This window comes from Triturus cristatus, chromosome 6, assembly GCF_964204655.1.
Source record: "Triturus cristatus chromosome 6, aTriCri1.1, whole genome shotgun sequence".
NCBI lineage: Eukaryota > Metazoa > Chordata > Amphibia > Caudata > Salamandridae > Triturus > Triturus cristatus.
In genome coordinates, this window is record NC_140589.1 from 1,851,999,758 (window position 1) to 1,852,018,591 (window position 18,834).

General features: G+C 41.7%; 1 pseudogene; it reads right to left on the bottom strand.

The window, feature by feature from the left end:
• Positions 1 to 11,019: 11,019 nt before the first annotated feature.
• Positions 11,020 to 18,834, bottom strand: part of LOC146822193 (uncharacterized) — a 40,923-nt pseudogene continuing 33,108 nt past the window's right edge.

Sequence of the window (18,834 nt, forward strand, 5' to 3'; positions counted from 1 at the left end):
CAGATTCTCAGTACAGTTCGAGGGGTGAGGTCACTTGTCAGCCAAAGTGTCGGCTTGTTCCGGTTTACTGTAAGATTGATTGTTCCCCTATCTTGGCGAACCACCAAATTCATATCCTTGACCGGGAACATGATGAGCAAAGGTCGCTAAAAGGTTCAGGATACTGTTCGAACTTGCAAAGTTCACTCCGCGCCTCACGAGACAGTGGCCACTTCTGCATGCGATGTCAGTGGCCATATTGGATTTAGGCTCAGATGTCAACTTAAGCGAAACAAACACAAAAGAATAATTAATACATAAAAATAGTGACTCCAATGTTAACCTCTTACTAATCCCTCTATGTGCTTGTATTTATCTAGCATATAGCGACATTTAAAGCCATTATATTCACCTTTTCGATCCTCCTGGATGATGCAACTTCACAAAGCAACATATATTATGCAATATTCTATTACCACATATACTACTCATTAATATGTGTACAGATTTTAGTTATAAGAGTTATTTAGCCATGCAAATAGCAAATCCCATGTGTAGTTTAAGTTTTAATAATGTTGATTAGTATACATGCAACACTCGTTTAATAATATTATAGTTAATAGATTATATAATTAGTATTTTCATGCAAGAATAGAAGAGGTATACAAAATTTTGCACGACCTGCTCCATCATTATCACTGGCGGTGTGTGGACCCTTGTGCCTATGTTGGATGCTAGCTGCATTAATGTACCCTTGCCTCCATTGGAGTGTTAGGAACACCTGAGTATAGCTAAGTGCGTGCCAGTGTGCAAAAACATGCCCCTTCCTGGGCCCTTAAACTCTGCCGGAGTGTCACTAAGTCAATGATGGTGAGCATGTTTTGGTCTCTCTGTGTTGCCCAGAGAGTGTGTTTGGGTGAGTAGCAGTGTATGATCAGATGCATGATTTTTTTGTATCCAACCAGATTAGACTCGAGAGTCAAAAACAAAATAGTGGACAAATCTGGCGCATCACCCCTTCCTCGGTCTGGCTGGATGATGCAAGTTTGCACAGAGCGACTAGAATCGAGCGCCTGTCAAAGTTTACGTATTAGTGTCCCTGGGAGGAAGATGCTTGTAAATTTACCTTCAGTATTGGTAATTTGTGCCCCTCCTGTGAGAGGTCCCGTCTATGTGAGCAGGAGGGGTGGCCTGATTTGGTTTCTCTCTTCCGGTCCCTTACAGGTGGAATTAAAGGTGTGTTTGATGTAGAGCCATATCACTCCATGTGGTCAGGACACTTCCTTTCACACCTGGTGGGGTCAATGGGAGCACCGGTGACTATAACGCCCAGAATACATTGTGCCATCAAATAAAAGCCTAGGACTAGGACCTACAGTGAGATGGCCACTCTAGTGGCTTAGTCCCACGGATTGGCCTTCCAGGGTCTATGTACATATTGTGTGAGCTGCAGTTGTCGGCCCTTTCATGTGCAATAAATGTCTGTGAGGATTTTTATGGTGAGTCTTGAGCTCATGTGGTCAGTTTTGCCTCCCTTCCCATTCTGCAATTTCTAAATACTGTAAATGAGAACTGCAAGCACCCATATTTGCATCTGAAATATGCAAATTAATTGAAGTAAAAAAAAACGAGCACTTCTGGCAGCCACAAGTCACCAGCATGCCACAACTGTGCAACGTCATTTGCTAACTAACGTGCATGGAAGAGCTGTTTTACCAGCACAACTGCAGAACATCACCTGCACAGCTCCTGAGCTGTGCCCGTGCAGCCCTCTGCATTACCAGCACAACTGCAGAACATCACCTGCACAGCTCCTGAGCTGTGCCTGTGCAGCCCTCTGCATTACCAGCACATTCGTATTATATCACTTGTACAGCTCCTGAGCTGTGTCTGTGCAACCCTCTGCATTACCAGCACATTCGCATTATATCACTTGTACAGCTCCAGAGCTGTGTCTATGCCACCTCTCTGCATATTATAAGCTCAGCCGCAGAACATTACCTATTAGCTCCTGAGCTGTGTCTGTGCAGTCCCTCTGCGTAATCAGCACATCCATATTATATCACATGTACAACTCCTGAGCTGTGCAGCCCCTCTCCATTACCAGCACAACTGCAGAACATCACCTGTATAGCTCATGAGCTGTGCCTGTGCAGCTCTCCGCATTATCAGCACATCCGTATTATAACAACTGTACAGCTCCTGAGCTGTGTCTGTGCCGCCCCTCTGCATAATCAGCACAGCCGTAATATATCACCATGCAGTGTGAGAATATATTTATGTCTGTCAGTGGAAGCTGCATATCACGTTGCATAAATAATGTCAGCTTTGTCAATACTAATAAGGTACCAAAGCCGAGACTGATTTGCATTGCAAATGCTTGTTTCAATTGGAGCCGGTGTTCTCGTTCAGGACACATGCTCCCACTGAAGTCAATGCGAGTCCGACAGAACGATGTTTGGAAGCAATGTAATCGGTCGGTCAGACTTGCAGAACCCGATTTGGTTGGAAATGATTCTGCTGGAGCAGGGTTTTCTATTTAAACTCAAACTTCAGTTTATATATTTTTATATGTCATAATTAAAATTACAAATAATTAATCACTAAGTATTAAAGTTTTGTCGAGTCTTTATTAATCAACATTACTAATGAAAGAATTACTCGTGGGAATACAATTGCATGGCTTAAATTAATAAGTGAACTAAGTTGGTGAGCAAATTAATTAAATATGTGTGGTTAATGTGCTATTTGTATGTGTTTGCGCTTTAAAATAATATGCTTTAATGCTTCTTTATGTCGCAAATGGCTAGATATATACATACACATAAGGGTATTAGTGGGAATTAACACTGTATAATCAATACGATGTAGTAACGTTGTTTTGTGTTTCTTTTTAGGTCTCTCCTAGACATGCAGTATACACTTTAGTGGGGAAGCTTTTTGGAAGCTCCGCCCACTGGCTTAGATCAGTAAATGCTGCTCTCCGATTTGTTTACGGCTTGGTAGTCCCGCCTCATGACGATTATGTCGTCATTTGTAACCTTCCAAGGCTACTGCCCCCTTTACTCACCGCACTTTTTTCTGGCACCCAGCCTGATCACAACAGTGCGCACGCGATGTCGTTTCCAGCTCCCGGTCTGTAAGCGCTCCCCCTGCATGTTCGCGCATGCCCATCAAGCCGCATCGTAATGTTTTCACTCCGGGAAACAATGGACTTGTATAGATATATATAGCGCAAACTCTCAAACTCGACCCGAAGGTATTGAAATGCTTTACATAAGCACCGATTACATTACGCAATGACACATTCAGGGACTGGGAGATAAAGTGATTTGCCGAAAATCACAGAATGTGGACCGACCACGAGGCTCGAACCCTGGTCTCCAGCACCAAAGTCGGAAAATTAGCCATCAGACCACAGCCGCTCACTTTGTCTAACGGGAGTGAAAAGGAATATAGCCAAAAACAACATAAAAGAAAGCACCACTGAACCTCTCTGTCTGCTTGGATTTAAATCGTTTCCAAGTTAAGTAAAAATAAAAATTTTCTAATAATAATGATTTTGTATTCTTTTCATACACATGTGTTTGTTTAATTTTAACAGTCATCTCGTTAACGATGGTTCATAGGAAAATGCAAGCCGCATCGGCGTGTTTTCACTCGGGGAAACAGTGGACTTGTATAGATATATAGCGCAAACTCTCAAACTGGACCCGAAGGTATTGAAGTGCTTTACATAAGCACCGATTACACTACGCAATGACACATTCAGGGACTGGGAGATAAAGTGATTTGCCGAAAATCACAGAATGTGGACCGACCCCGAGGCTCGAACCCTGGTCTCCAGCACCAAAGTCGGCAGTGTAGCCGCCAATCCGGTCACTTTGTCTAACGGGAATGAAAAAAAATATAGCCAAAAACAACATAAAAGAAAGCACCAAAGCAACAAGATATGTTGCTTTGTATTTGTGGTATAAAAATAACTATGTATATAAAAAAATAGGTTCCTTGCTGCTAGGTATGCTTTAAAATGATAATCGCTGCCCATGAATGTTGAGCTACCTAATTGATTGACTATCTTATTTTAGCACTAACGTGTTGCACTGCTGTTCAGCTTGCACTTTCCCTGCGCGCATCAGTTGGCTGAGCAGTGACCTTTAATGAGTTCACGTGAGTGCACTTATTGCTGTAATAGCAGATGTTGAAATGGAAGACAGGATAAGCTGAAGTTGAATAAACAGCTGCATTTCATTTATCCCGAACGTGATTACATCATATTGGCACGGGCTGTGGAATACTACAAGCGTCTTCCCGCCTGCTCACGACCGCAGATATCTTTAGTGTTGGGGGAATCTGTGAGACTCTTTGAGGGCTATCAATCATCACCTAACTGATGGCTTCTGTTATTTCTGCCATTATTTATCTTCCCTGTAACGATAATGTATTTTGTCACACGCCTTTGATCGTGTCTCCATTCGTAGGTTTTGAATGTAATGGATAAGGTGGGAATGTATCATAAAAAAAAGTCTGAAGTCATTCTTAAATAGATGGGAAAATACACTGGGCAAAGTTGGAAGTTGTAAACAATAACAAGCATTTGCAATGCATTAGGTGTCGCATTTAGGCATGTTTAAGCTACTGATATTACAAATAACAATGCTTTTTTTTTTCTTCCTTTTTTAAAACATAATTAAAAGGCATAAATAGCTTAAACTTGTTAAGGGCTGCTAGCACTGGCATAATCACCTGTTCTGCCTCTCTCAACAACTGGCAGAGATTCATTATCTTAAAGGCTGCGCTTGTTAAACTTGAGCAGGGCCGTTATTTCACCTTCAGCTAGCTTTTGGCAGAGTGTATGCACGGTTATCATTGCTGTGGATCACATTTTCTTGCTAATCACAGCTTGTGTCTGTTGGTGTGCCTTCGCTGATAGGCACAGCTTGAGTTAAACCTTTATGCTGGTCACTGCCTAGAGTTTCCTGTCGTCCTGTTTTCTTTCTTTCAGTGAATGTATAGAGATCAGTTGGTAGTTTCCTGCTTGTACGCTGCACTGTTTTAAAAAGAATAAAACTACTACCCGCATCCCACTGTACCCGCTTCACTTGTTGGAATCGTATATTTCTTCAATGCTCATGAGCGGCTACCGTGGTGGTGGTTGAAATCCACTGAATATGGTGAGATATATGTGTGTGTGTATCTCAATGTAGAGGCTCCATGTTTTTATGCATTTCATACCTTGCCACATAATTCCAATCTGCCCTAATTTTACTCAACGCCACACACTTCCACTTCCCATAATTCAACTCTATACATTTCCATTCCACACCACATAATTAGACAACAAATCACATATTTCAACACAATTATGCAACACACCATATACGTCCAATTAACACCACAGAACTCCACATCATGATACAAAATTTAACATCACACCACATAGTTAAACTCCACAACACAAAATGCAATTCCACATAATTACACTCACACACAATCCCACTCCACATAATTCCAGTACAGTCAATACCACATAATTACTATCCACATGTTTCCACTACACAAATCCACTCCACACATTCCACCATACACAATTCCACAACTAACAATTCCAATCCGACCCACAGAATTCCACTGCACAGCAAATACATCCACTCCAATCCAAAACACATAGGTAAAAGAAATTGTCATTTACATCGCCAATACCTCTAACTCTCACAAATGCGAGACCAATTTGCATTGCAAATGCTTGTTTAATTAAGTTGTCCATTCTGGCCTGTTGAGAAGTGGCCGACATCTACAGCCTGCATTTGAGTAGATGAAATATGAAGAGAGGCCTCGCTGAATATGGTTGAATATGACCTCGGCCTCTGTCTGAGCTAAAAGTTATGAAAAGACGACAACTCTGGGATGTTCGCCAAATATCCTTGGAGGAGAACATTTGTCACAAATGAACGTTTTTGATAAACTTACAGTGGTTTCACTGCGAGTTAAACAATTCCGGAGAAGAGCATCCATAGATGTTGCAAAATTAGTTTTGACTTCCTTTTTCCGTGTTTTTATTTTTGAGATATCCGAGAGTGAAGATTTTTTCTAAATGTTGCAAGCTGACATCCTTTCCTGCTCGCTCTGCTCAACGGACGTTTAGAGTTTGTTTGTAACTTTTAGTATGTAAATTTTAGTATAAATATTTCTAGACTAGAGAGGGTCTAAGGCCACTTCTTTCTGAACTTATGCTCAAGAGGATCGATGCTGACTGAGAGGACGGCGACTTGAGAGACTTTGATTCTTTACTGAGAGACCTGTCCTAACTTAGAGTACGACATTTAGCCAGAATAGGTAAATATGAGAATAAAGATTTTGCAATTGAATAACTTTTCTTTTGAATTAATTTAGATAAAATAGTTCTTGTTTGAATTCCAGTGTTGGGTGGTTATTTCTTTGTCATTTATTGAGATCTCAAATGTGTTTAAACTGTTTAAATCATGACTCGAGACAATTCAATTTGATTGCATTGACCTCAAATTAGGTGCAGATTGATTTAGGAGTTCTCTCTTATATTCAGTGTGGATAGAGTAATAGAATGACTGTTGGTGTTATGGGCCCACCAGCGTATGATGAGTGTATGTGCGCATGACTGTGAAATTACTCTGTCCGTGGAAGAAGGGAGAATTTATAAGCTCTGATCTGCAGCAATTCCAACATCGATTCGGTCGAAAGAGTATCCGACCGACATTGCAATAAGTAGTAAGGGAGATTATGTTCGACAGAGGCCACATTTACTATTCTTTGATGCAAGGTAACACTGCATCAAAGATGCCGTGCTGCTTTGTGTCAAAGGGGGCACATTGTTTCTTACCTTTGGCAGCCATGCACCAAAGCACATACCCTTGTGCCAGAATGCAAGGTGTGTGCATCCTCTGAGGCATACTTCATCTCCAAAAACGACGCTTTAAGGCTATTCAACATTGTATGTGTGCTGTACAATACACATGCAAAGTAGAAAAAACAAGAAGAGGAGTCATAAGATTTTTGTGAAAATTCCTCTGACTTGTGTTTGAAAATAGGGATTGCCATTATAACCAATGGGTGTTTGCAATCAAGCACCATCCATGGAACGCCCACTCGATACAAATAATAAAAAGCAGCATTGCACAACTTTGTGATACTATCCAACACAAATCCCAAATTGTTATGTTTGTATGTGACACACTTTCCGGGAAAAAGTCAGGGGTCATATGATGACACTTCCTGTGATGACATTGAGGTCAAAAGATATGTGAAGTCACTTCCGCTACTACTGGCATTTTGGTTAATTGAAGTCCTTGGTCATAACAGGACATGTCCAGAGTCAGTTGCCAACTGGTATTCAATCATAACATGAAGCCTACAAAGGCACTAGACAACTTTATAAAACTGTTGCCCATGCACTCTTGTAATATAGTCAAGCACGTCTTCCTTTCTATAAGTAAAACAAATACCTTTGTATAAGATAGCTCATAGGCCAGTGGTGTCACATGCAGTAGCTCCTCCTGCAGAATGTGGTGAGGGAGCCCTGAAGACCTCATTTCTCACTGACATTCATAGGCATTGGGATGACTGGGGGACCCCTGAAGGGTGGAGGCCCCCATGTGCTGCAGGGATAAGTGACCTCTCAGAACTTTGGATTTCATCATAGATACCAGAGCTATATTAGTTTTTACAATGTGACCAATGTTTGCTACAGTAAAGCACAGGTGTTGGTTCCTTTTACTAAATTGCCCCGTTGAGCTGGTACGGGGCTGTACCCACATTGTACATTTTTTAGACCTCCTAACCCAGTGATGTCAATATGTCATGCATGAGTAAGGTGGTTCTGATGTACTGCAGCCCGTTTCACTGGGGGAAATTTGCATTCTGGTGAACAAAACAGTCAGGGAAGCAGAAAACACCACTTTCATACTTACAATATGACACTCATGCATCTGTACTAATGATGACTCAATGTTTGTTTAAAGATATTTATCCTATTACTTTATAAATTACTACATGGGCTGTGACAACAAAACATACGAAAGCAGAGTGATATAATTAGGGTTAAATTAAGTGTAAACACCATAAACATTTCTATCAGGGTCCCAGCACTAGACTCCCTCTTTTTACGCCCACTATTATTACTTGCTAATATAAGAGAGTGTAAGTAGACTAAACATTGCCTGCAGGGGAATCGTTACAATTGTCACTCTTCATACCTATGACACAGCAGGCCTCTCTGTTATAAGACTTTCAACCGGGAAGGCACACAGAAAAGCGGGGCCCTTTGTTAGTAGAGTTTAAACAAACTTGGTTTCAGCTCCCGGTGCCCAACCCAGGTCCAAGATGGACAGTAGCAATAGATAAGAATCTGACTTCTCTCTTGACAGCTCATGGGCATAGACTGCTCTAACTAGACTGGTCAAGTCTACATGTTCATATAATAAACTGACCATAGCGTAATATAACTGATTGTAAATGACAAGCAAGGCAGACACATGGTCGAAAAATCCAGCCAGTTCCTGTATATATTGCATGTGTCACCTCTGTGCGCATCTCACATCTATATCTCACATATGTAACAGATGACCCTGAGAGGTAGATAGCTGGGGATCTTAGCCAGACTTGTGTCTCTAACTCTACTGATAAACTAATGAGAAACTGTTGGTATGTTAGGTTATGCAGATTTGTACGAGCGCACTATCAGCTGGGAGGGTATACTGGCACTGAGCAGGTGTGAGTCTAGGTATACATACATCCTAGTGGGACTACTCGAAAAGCCAGGTCTTCAGCTCCTTGTGGAACTCAAGAAATGAGAAGGAGGCCCTTATCTGTAGAGGCAGGTTGTTGCACGCTTTAGAAGGGTGTTTGTTTTTCAAGCTAAATGTGCCTGCATTTTATACCAAAGTGTAAACGTGTAAAATAGCTCACTTAAAGTAAACAAAAGTGAAGTACTTGAAGTAAAGCTAACATTAAACACTTCCAAAACATGGAGTCTGGTGCAGGAATCTATGTCAGAACTATGCCTGGACTTTAACAAACTGCATATAAAATAGCTAATATGTCTGTCTTCACTAAAGGCTTAGGGACCAATTACAAGTTTTGCAGTCTTACCACCAATCTGCCATGGCGGCAGTCCCAAAGGGACCCCAGAGTCGGCGGTCTTGGGCACGCCCTATCACCGTGCATGCAGCCTGAACCACTGATGGTGGTGACATAAGGTGACCTACTGGCATGTGTGCAAATTCAGGATGGTGAGTGAATAAATTCAGGACAAAAGTTCTGTACCGAAGGTCAAAATACAGGACACAAATTCGGGATAGAAGATAAGTATTACAGACACATCAGAGGAGTTTGCACAATAGTATATACGTAAGTAAATAGACAACCAACATAAGAACAGGTCAAAACAAGTTTGTATCAGTTTAAAATGTAGTACAGCACACCAAGCAGAATCTGACCACTGATGTAAGTGACAGTTTGAAGATGTTGCCCCCTTAATATAATTGCTAGTACATGGACTCATAGACAGTAGCAATATTTATTTCCTGCTAGTTTTTCAAGTTGTACTTTTTCTCTGAACTAACACACTTCAGAAGTTCTTTGTTCCTAAGAGAAAATTAATAGAAGTTTGCACACACATGTTACATGTTCACCTGGATCTGCAATTCCGCCTCAACAAGTTCAGTATCACACCTTTTTCGTGTTACAATCCACATGAACTACAATTGAGAAAACATCTTAAGATTAGGTGCATTGCTGCCTGGTAAGCTAAGTATAAATGCCATGATTTCTTTCATGTTGGGAACTTTGCAAGGCAATTTGACAAAACATTCAGCCATTTCTATGCACATGGCAAGTTGGTGCCTGCCACAGCTCACAAAGCAGGAGCAATTATACTGTATTCGTTAAATAAGTATTGCAGTTCCAGTTGACAGGGTTAAGTTCACTGCAGTACAAAAGGGGGTGGTGATGGACGGAGCATCAGAACCAATCAAACACTCACACCCCAGTTCAGCCATGGCCATATGCAAATCAGTCTGACCCTGTGCCAGAAACCGGTCCTAGGAAGCTTGTTTCCGGTCCAGGGAAGGCATGGCTTGGCAGTTCGGGCTGGACTGTTCCCATGAGGCACAGGGTCAGACTGATTTGCATATGGCCATGTCCGAACTGGGGTGGCAGAGTGGGCTAAAGAACGGTGATGGATTAAACCCAGATCAGTTGACTGGGGATGAGTGCTTGCAACGTTCAACACTCCGTCCATCATCCCCTTTGGTTTTGTTAAGTTCACTGCACCAGCAGCTTTGCTGCTGAAAAGTGAAAGTTTCTCGTAAGTAGCATGGTTCTAATGCAGACAATAAATGGCTCAGTGAAAAATCAAATCCTTTTTCTAAATACTTTAAGGAGTGCTTCAAAAATTTCAGGAAATCGCTCTGCATGATTGCGCTTAACTTAGAATTATGGGACATTAACTAATTGTGAACTTGGAAACCAAAGAACTGATTTTCTACTCTGTCCTTTAAGATGTTCTTCAATATCCTGAAGATGCCTGTACCTTCGAGGTGCTCAGCTCATTCTTTCGAAGCTGCATAATAGACGCGTTGAAAATTATCAAAGTCATGTGAACAAAGAAAAGGTAAGCTTTGCCTTGTGACACAGTGGCCTTCCCACTTTTAAGTCCTAGAAAATCCCATATTGCTCTGGGTAATTTCTCTTGCCGAAAGAAAGTAAATAGGATTTCAGTGCTGCCCAGCACTTCAACAGCTGATCGATGGCTGGGAACAAAGTGAGCCACTGTGTTGAGACATGCCGAAACAAGGAGTGCTACTCTAGGTCCACAAAAGTAAAACATTCTCTCAACTCCGCTGTTCTCCTAGTGGAAGAAGAGAAATGTTTGTAGACTTTTAGAATAAAGGATTCTACATACATAAAAAGTTAATTAATAGCAAGACAGTTTGCAGGCAGAATATCTTCATTCAAAGCAGAAATACTGAGTTATGTCGTCCAATGTTGACACCTGCAGTGTCAACATTATGCAGTGACGTGCTCTAATTTTAATCCATCCTCTTGTAATTTTGTTGCGATCTGCTGTGCAATTGCTGTAGCAGTCTCAGCAGCATCCTCATATAAATCCAGCAGAGTGTAGGTCACACCTAAAGTAAAATTAATGTGCCGCATCTAAAGTGGGTAGAGTTTAATGTTTCCTTCATTTGAGGCATCACTACAAGCTGAGAAATATCCATCTTTTAAGTCTTCATATGCTAGCTGCAACAATAGAGGTGCAAGCACATTCTTAGTGATACTTGATGCATTTGTGCTGCCACAGCATTCTTTCATCGCAATGCATGAGTCAGGATAAATTACTTTGGACAACTTGAAGCCACAATCTAAAGAGCGGTAGGAGATGTGATGCTTCACAGCATCGTACAACGGGGTGACCTCTGCAGCTGTGACCTAAAATAAAAAAGGAAAATACAAAGGTATAAACAGCACAGGAAGAAAGTCTCCACTGGTGAAGAAAATATTGGACACAATGGTTCTTAGAGCTGCTAAAGTGTCAGCTTCTAATCCAAAAGCAATTCTAATATGCTATTGATATACACTGAGTGAGAGAAGCATGTCAAAGGCAACCTGACTTGTAAACAATGCTGCGCATTTAAAGAGAGTAATATAAAATTGCAAGGTGGCTTGCGTAATCACTGGGGGAGTCTTAGAAAGAGTGTGACAAAGCAAGAAGAGTGTACATGAATTACATGCAACCTATATTACATTATGACAACACAAGAAATGACTTACTTAGGCTACTTCTGGCTGGAAGCTTGATTGGCAGTATAATAAATTTGTTGCCAATTGACGGTATACTAAAATTGTTGCCATATTCGTCGTCCCTCAGGCATTTTTCCTATGTTGTGCTCCTGACTCATGCATTTTGATTTCCCTCTTTCTTCCGTGTACAACAGAAATGTCTTTATTACAGAGTCTGCACTTGACCTTGTACACATCTTCTGAAGACTTACAGATGTTGGGGTGTGTAAGTTCCCATTCTGGTCTGTGCTTCACAAAGCATTTCTTTGTTTTTTTCTTGGGTGTGCTCCGACAAGGAGACCCCCTGCAAGGTAGATGTTGCTTTCGAATATGCCTCACAATCCGATGTGAAGGTTGCCTCTGCAGCACCTTCGCCTGACTCATAATCAAACTTTTCGTTTTTTCCTTTAAAGTACTCTGTAAAATACCCCACACACTTGAGATGTAGATGCATACTGCATTCAATGAAGAAAATAAAACATATCAGTTGCTTACTTCACTCTTGCTCATGGACTGGCCCACCTATCACTGCCCTCTCACGCTCATAATTCTACCCAGAGTGGAATAGAAGGACTTCTGTACAGGCCTATAAGTTTAAAAGGCCTAGCAGTGATTGGAAGAGGTTGTCAGCTAACAGTATGTCGTCTTTGTTATTGATCCTGTATGATAAGTGTTTCCATGTTGTGTGTGATGACTACCGAGGTGTGGCTATTACGTTAAGAGGCATTGTGACTTTTAATGTGGTGAAAATGTGTGAGAGACAATTGTGCACTAACTAGCCAAATATCAGTCCTTTTTATTTTACCTGTATATGGGGAATAGTATAGTGATTGGGCTGTTTTGTTTCTATGAACTGTAAACTGCAGATTCTCAATGATGCACAGAAGTGTACCCCAGACTTGAAACTGTATACATCGTTGAGGCTTTATTGTAAGTCAGAAGGAGGCACTGTCTTTTATATACAGAATATTTCCATTGAAGTGGCAGCAAAATACCATCCTGTAGTTTTACTGATTAAACTATATAGCGCAAAAACAATAATGTGTGGAAATGTGGTTTCAGCAAATATGCATCATTTGAACATCAACAAGTTAAGTTCCTTGATTGTTCTGATCCTATTAAAACTCTATTTCCAGCATGCATCAGAATTACAGACAAGTGGTCCATTTGTGGTTTCCTAAATGCAGATATGTTTTGAAACATTTGCACAATTTACAGGTATTTAAAAGGTGTTGTGTGACACAAAAACTGACAGCTTACAGTCTTTGTTTTCACATGCCCTTTACTGCCACCACAAGACTGCCAACTAGTGCACTTTACTATTCTGTCTTTGACTGCAAAGTTAGAGAATTTTGTAAACACCAATCCACATGTTAAAGGGATAAGCAGAAATATGTCAAAAAATATAGCCTGACATATGCCCTCTGTTCTTGAACACATAGCATTTGTGACAAGCTGAAAACAAAATTTAAAGATATATTTTTTGCCTGTTCACCTTCTCAACTCAAACTCATAAGGCTGGGATTATCGTGTGATAGTTTGCTAGACTTTGTGCACTTGGTCCTAGGCTGGTTGTGCAAGGATGTGAAGTTGGGACATTTAGGGTTTTCTCATGGGTGGTACTGCACAGGAGATACCTGGGTTTCTGTTGCTCATTATCTCACAATAATTGTGTTAAAAAGCAATATTTTGTCATTATCAGTACCCAATTTTGTGATATGGAAAGGCTGAAGCATCTCACTCTTCTGCTGAAAAATATGTTCAGTAAGAGGATGGCTAATAACACTCTGATCAGACATGGCGAAGAAGTGGGGAACTCTGAGTGCTTCTATTTATATTAGATTTGGAGTTCACAGTGCTCTTCTTCACAGCAGTAGGCAGTGTAGGCACCAGGAGGACAGTGTGGGTCTAGAAGCAGCTAACATGACAAAGGAGAGATTAACTAACTAACGCCTTCAGAGAAGAGACTTTTCATGCACGCTCTCATCCTTAAACCACTAATGGGTTTCCCTCTGTCACTACCACTGGTAATCTCTAGCCTTTGTTCTACATTATTGTTCCGTCATGCTTATCCATGGAGATGTCCACCTTTATGCTTTTCCCTTAATCCCGGATTCATAGCTCATGCACTGGATCCCTGAGGTCCACGCTATGAGCACTGCTCAACAGGGCAGGAATTACAAGTGTATTTTTTGAGACGTAATTATTCAAACTAACACAGCCAAGAAGGGTTCACCCTGCTTCTAGGACAGTTAATCTAATTTATATAACATTATCTCGTCAATGCTCCATAATCTCGAAAGCTGTAGAGTTTCTAACCCAAGGAAGATGTCTTTGTGTCAAAGCATGCTGTACAGAACAAAACCATGAACCAGAGGACTGGACCTCAACCCTAAAGGTATTGTCTGCAACATTTGTGGACCATCTTGGGCAAGGGACTTGCTGTTACCACCATTAGCTATATCACATGATGTTTCTAAGATATATTAAAGTGTAGGCTCTATCCAAATACTAACCTTGGCTTGAAGTCATAGTTATTGTAACAACACTGTTATTCTGTAGCTGGCTCAATGTTCACTATCCCCCCATGTGCTAGGCCTTGACTGCTACAGTAACAAACCTACAAGAGTCTAGGAGGCACTGGAGGCACTACTATTAGCTTAAAAACAAGTATTACCTACACTTAACAAAGTGGTCCCCGTGACTTCAAGAATACTGAAAAGGCCCTCCCAGTAGCAATATGGTCCAATTTTATCATTTTAATGAGAGTGTACTGGAACTCTTCTACTAGATAAGTCTGTCCACTTAAAGAACCTGTGCAGTTAGTTTATGTGGTAGGTAATAATGAAATTCACCTTGTTTCATGCTGCTCCCAAAGTTGGCAGATAAAGGTACCGGTGGCAATGGATAAAGTAATGTGCCTGGATCGCATAGTTCTGGCCATCGGGGAAGATGGGTGAAATAGCCGTGATCTGGTTACCACATTTGCCTCTGGTGCACATCTCACCTCTGTTTGGCTGTTAACCATTATGATGATGTGTGTATCTTAAAGTCATGGATAACATCTTCTTCATTGCAGAACAGGCAGTTAGACAAGAAAGTGGCAGATGGCAGGAAGATGATGTAGCGGGGAGAGGATGTAGCCTTACGGCTAGAGCGGTCGACCTCAAAGCTGGGGAACCGGGTTTGAGTCTCAGCAGGGACGCTCCACATCCTGTGATTCTGGGCAAATCACTTAATCTCCCCGTGCCAAACACACAAAAAAAAAAATGAATGTGTCTGTTTCTAACGCAACTGGTGCTCATGTAAAGCGCTCTGATACCCGATGTCTCGGGTCTAGTTCGCGCTATATAAAACTCTTAGAAAATAAAAAATAGGATAGCAGTAACTCTTTCTTAAAAAAGACCTTAGAGCAGACATGCCTGGATAGCAATTACTATTAGTAAAATACTCCTTCTAGAAACAAAGTCACTAGAGGACACTGCTGAGAAACATATAATGGCATATCGGTGCTACAAGAGAAAGTCCCACAGGCTCTCTGCTCTACACAAATCTCATTTCAACAGAAACATAGGACATTTCAAGAAAAAAACTGGAGACAAGGAAGAGGCACACAGGAAATGGGGAAAAGAGCACGGAGAAAGCAGTAAAGGTAGATAAAAGCAATAGCCCTTCGAGAAGTTGATTGCAGGGGGTAATGAAGCCCTTGGCTGACTCGGTAGTCTGCTTCTTCTGGGACCAGGAGATTGTGCTGGCATACGACGTCGCTCTTCCAAAAGTGCAGTAAACTGAAAGGCACTTCTGCTCAGCCTAAAGTAACCCTACTAAAGCTGTTCTCATTGGCCCCAGTGGAGCAGTGAGCACTAGGATTGGCTGACAACTCTAGGCGGCTATATAGTCTCTCCACACATCGTCCTGGGTGACAATTGAAGGGTGAAAAATGCCACATCACTGGCTGTCACCCAAAACCTTTACAACTTGGGACAAATGGCATCCGTTAAAGAAATTCTCACGAACAAAAAGGCAAAATTACGGGCTGTCCATGAAAATTACAGGTTAGTCACCCTACGTCGATGGAGTGTGTCCGACCAGCCACACGGCAGACTGCAATTTTGGTGAGTCATACTCCTCCGTGGGTTCCTGCTGTGTAGATTATGAAAACACAGTGGTACTGGCAGTTCCCCGATGGCAGTAGTCCATTGTAGTGAACTTTCAGCAAAGTACCACAAGAGTGGCCATTGGATGGATACAAACACAATACAACTAGGGGCTGATTATGATGTGGGATGGAAAGCCTCCTCATGAAAGTCGGATTCCCCTAGACCATGTCGGAATCCTTTGGACCGACTTGTTTGGACTACAAGCCGACGGCTGATTACGGTTTTCGTAGTTGGAGTGTAGATCGCACGGTCTTTCAGAATTGGTTCCTAGCAGGGCCCCCTTAATCCTGCGGCCAACGGTTGGTGGCCGAGGGGGTACTGTAATAATGAAAGATGTCTCGTAGACAGGCCGCTTAGAACAAGTTGTAAGTTTATTCATCAAGTTACAAAGTCCATATATAAGCTCATTTAAAGCCCATGTAGATCTCTTGTAGAACCCCACCAGGAGCAGCCTCCCTGCTGCTCAGCCCATCTCTACCAACTGCCAACTCCTCCAGTCCCACACACTCAACATTCCAAGTGACATCACTCATGGCTGAGCAGCAAGGGACAGAATATTAATAAGGAAGATGCACCACAACAGCAATAGGTTATAACACATCTCCCTTCCTTACGAAAACAAAGCATAAAAATATAAATGCAAAAACTCAAGATATCACCAAAATACCATCACTTACATAAACAGGAATCAATAAGAAAATACATTATGCAAGTAAATATACATCAAATCAGCAAATACTCGCAAGAAAATATCTAACAAAAGAATAATGAACCCCATCCCCCTCCCTAGAGAAACTAGTTAGATGGGTAAACACTACCAACAAATTAAAAGTAATAGGGTAAAAACACCTCCCTATAGGGGAAAAACACCTCCCAAAGACTCTGCGAACACTGTAATAGGGAAAAAAACTTTCCCTATGATACTCCAAAATTCCAAATACTGTAATAGGGGGAAAAAACACCTCCCTATAGGGGAAAAACACCTCCCAAAAACTCTGTAATAGGGAACCTCCCTATGATACTCCATAACACTAAACACAGTAATAGGGGAGCAACGTCACCCAATAGGGGAAAACACCTCCCGAAGACTCTGAAATAGGGAAAATAAACCTCCCTATGATACTCCATAACTCTAATCGCAGTAATAGGGGAACAACGTCACCCTATAGGGGAAAACACCTCCCAAAAACTCTGTAATAGGGAAAATAAACCTCCCTATGATACTCCATAACACTAAACACAGTAATAGGGGAACAACGTCACCCTATAGGGGAAAACACCTCCCACAAAAACTGAACACATCCATTTACATTGAATGTTACATCCACAGCAGCTTCTTTGCACACACACAACTGCGTTGCAGAACACATTGCTTACAGGGTTGCACATGTCAATCCACAACCAAGAACAACAGCATGACTAAGAATAAAATACAGATACAACACCATAATAAGATTGCATGTTAAACATTTTGAGCATAAAATAAGTATTGACACTACTATAAGAGAGAAGAGAAAAAAAAAAACAATGAACACAAAAGCAAGGAAAGATATAACGAACACCGGTGAGCGAATTCTCACCCGAGAACTTGACAAGCAAAGACGAAATGAAAACTTCAATGTGTCACTGTTTGCTCGACCTCGACAAAGCCTTGAAACCAGTTCCTCCAATGTCTTATCCATATTGCGGCACAATTGTACAGCGTTGTCTCCCAACTCCATCTGGTTTTATTCACACTTTATTCCGGAACCAAAACACAAAAAAAACGTGGTTGGCAAAAAGTGAAAGACGTGGTTGATAAACAGGAACTCCAATCAACCCTTCAAAATCGCTGCGCTATGGCCAAACTCAAAATGGCAGCACGCTTCATGACGCCACGCCGGGTGGCAAACGGCGCGTATCTGCATACAGGCGTCAAAGGGCAGCATCACTGGGCATAACATCCTACGAAGTCGGAACGTCGTCACAGAGGATTGCTGAATGCTGGACACGTCACGATGTAAGTAAATGCGCGCACGCACAAGCTGATCTCATGGCATGTTTAAATTTAAACAACGGTGCCCTGACAAACCCTCCGTGTAGACAAGAAAATGACTGACCACCCAAATCTCACCTGACACTGTCCCTTGCGTGTTAGGAATTGTGCTCCAAATCACCCAACACATCAAACATTGGGACACTTCCACCTTCACACCGGCCGTAAGTTTAGAGGCAACACCAGCCCCTGCATCTTCGTAACGCTCACCAGGGGTGTCGGTTCTTCACAACTGTTAATTGCTGTCAATTCTCCAACACCAGTCGCTACTTTCAATTTAGATCAAAAGCCAGTCTCCACAGCAACATAGCGGCTTTTCTCCATTAAAACGGCAAGGGTAAAGGCACTACAACACCAAAGCAGGTTGGAATTCAATACAGCTTTTGACTATTTCTTTTACAAGGGCAAACTCCAAATACCCCAGAACAAGAGCAGGCTTTAACTTCAGAAATCGGCAGGCCCAGGCTAGAGCTGACCGTTCCGAGATAGTCAGAAATGTCCAAAACCACAGTCAATCTAGTCTTTTGGGGAATCACTCACCCAAGTCCAACATCTGGCACGTCCACGATAGGGCTGACCGGTCTTTTGGTCACTGGTGGGGCTAGTGGAGTGCAAGATTACTTCTCTTTTTTTTTTATGCGCTTCTTCAGTTCCAAGTCCATCCAAAGTAGGCTCTTAAGTTTCACCAGTCCAAAATACACGCAGGTTCTTTAAATCGTCGCCAGTGTTATAATGAAAGATGTCTCGTAGACAGGCCGCTTAGAACAAGTTGTAAGTTTATTCATCAAGTTACAAAGTCCATATATAAGCTCATTTAAAGCCCATGTAGATCTCTTGTAGAGCCCC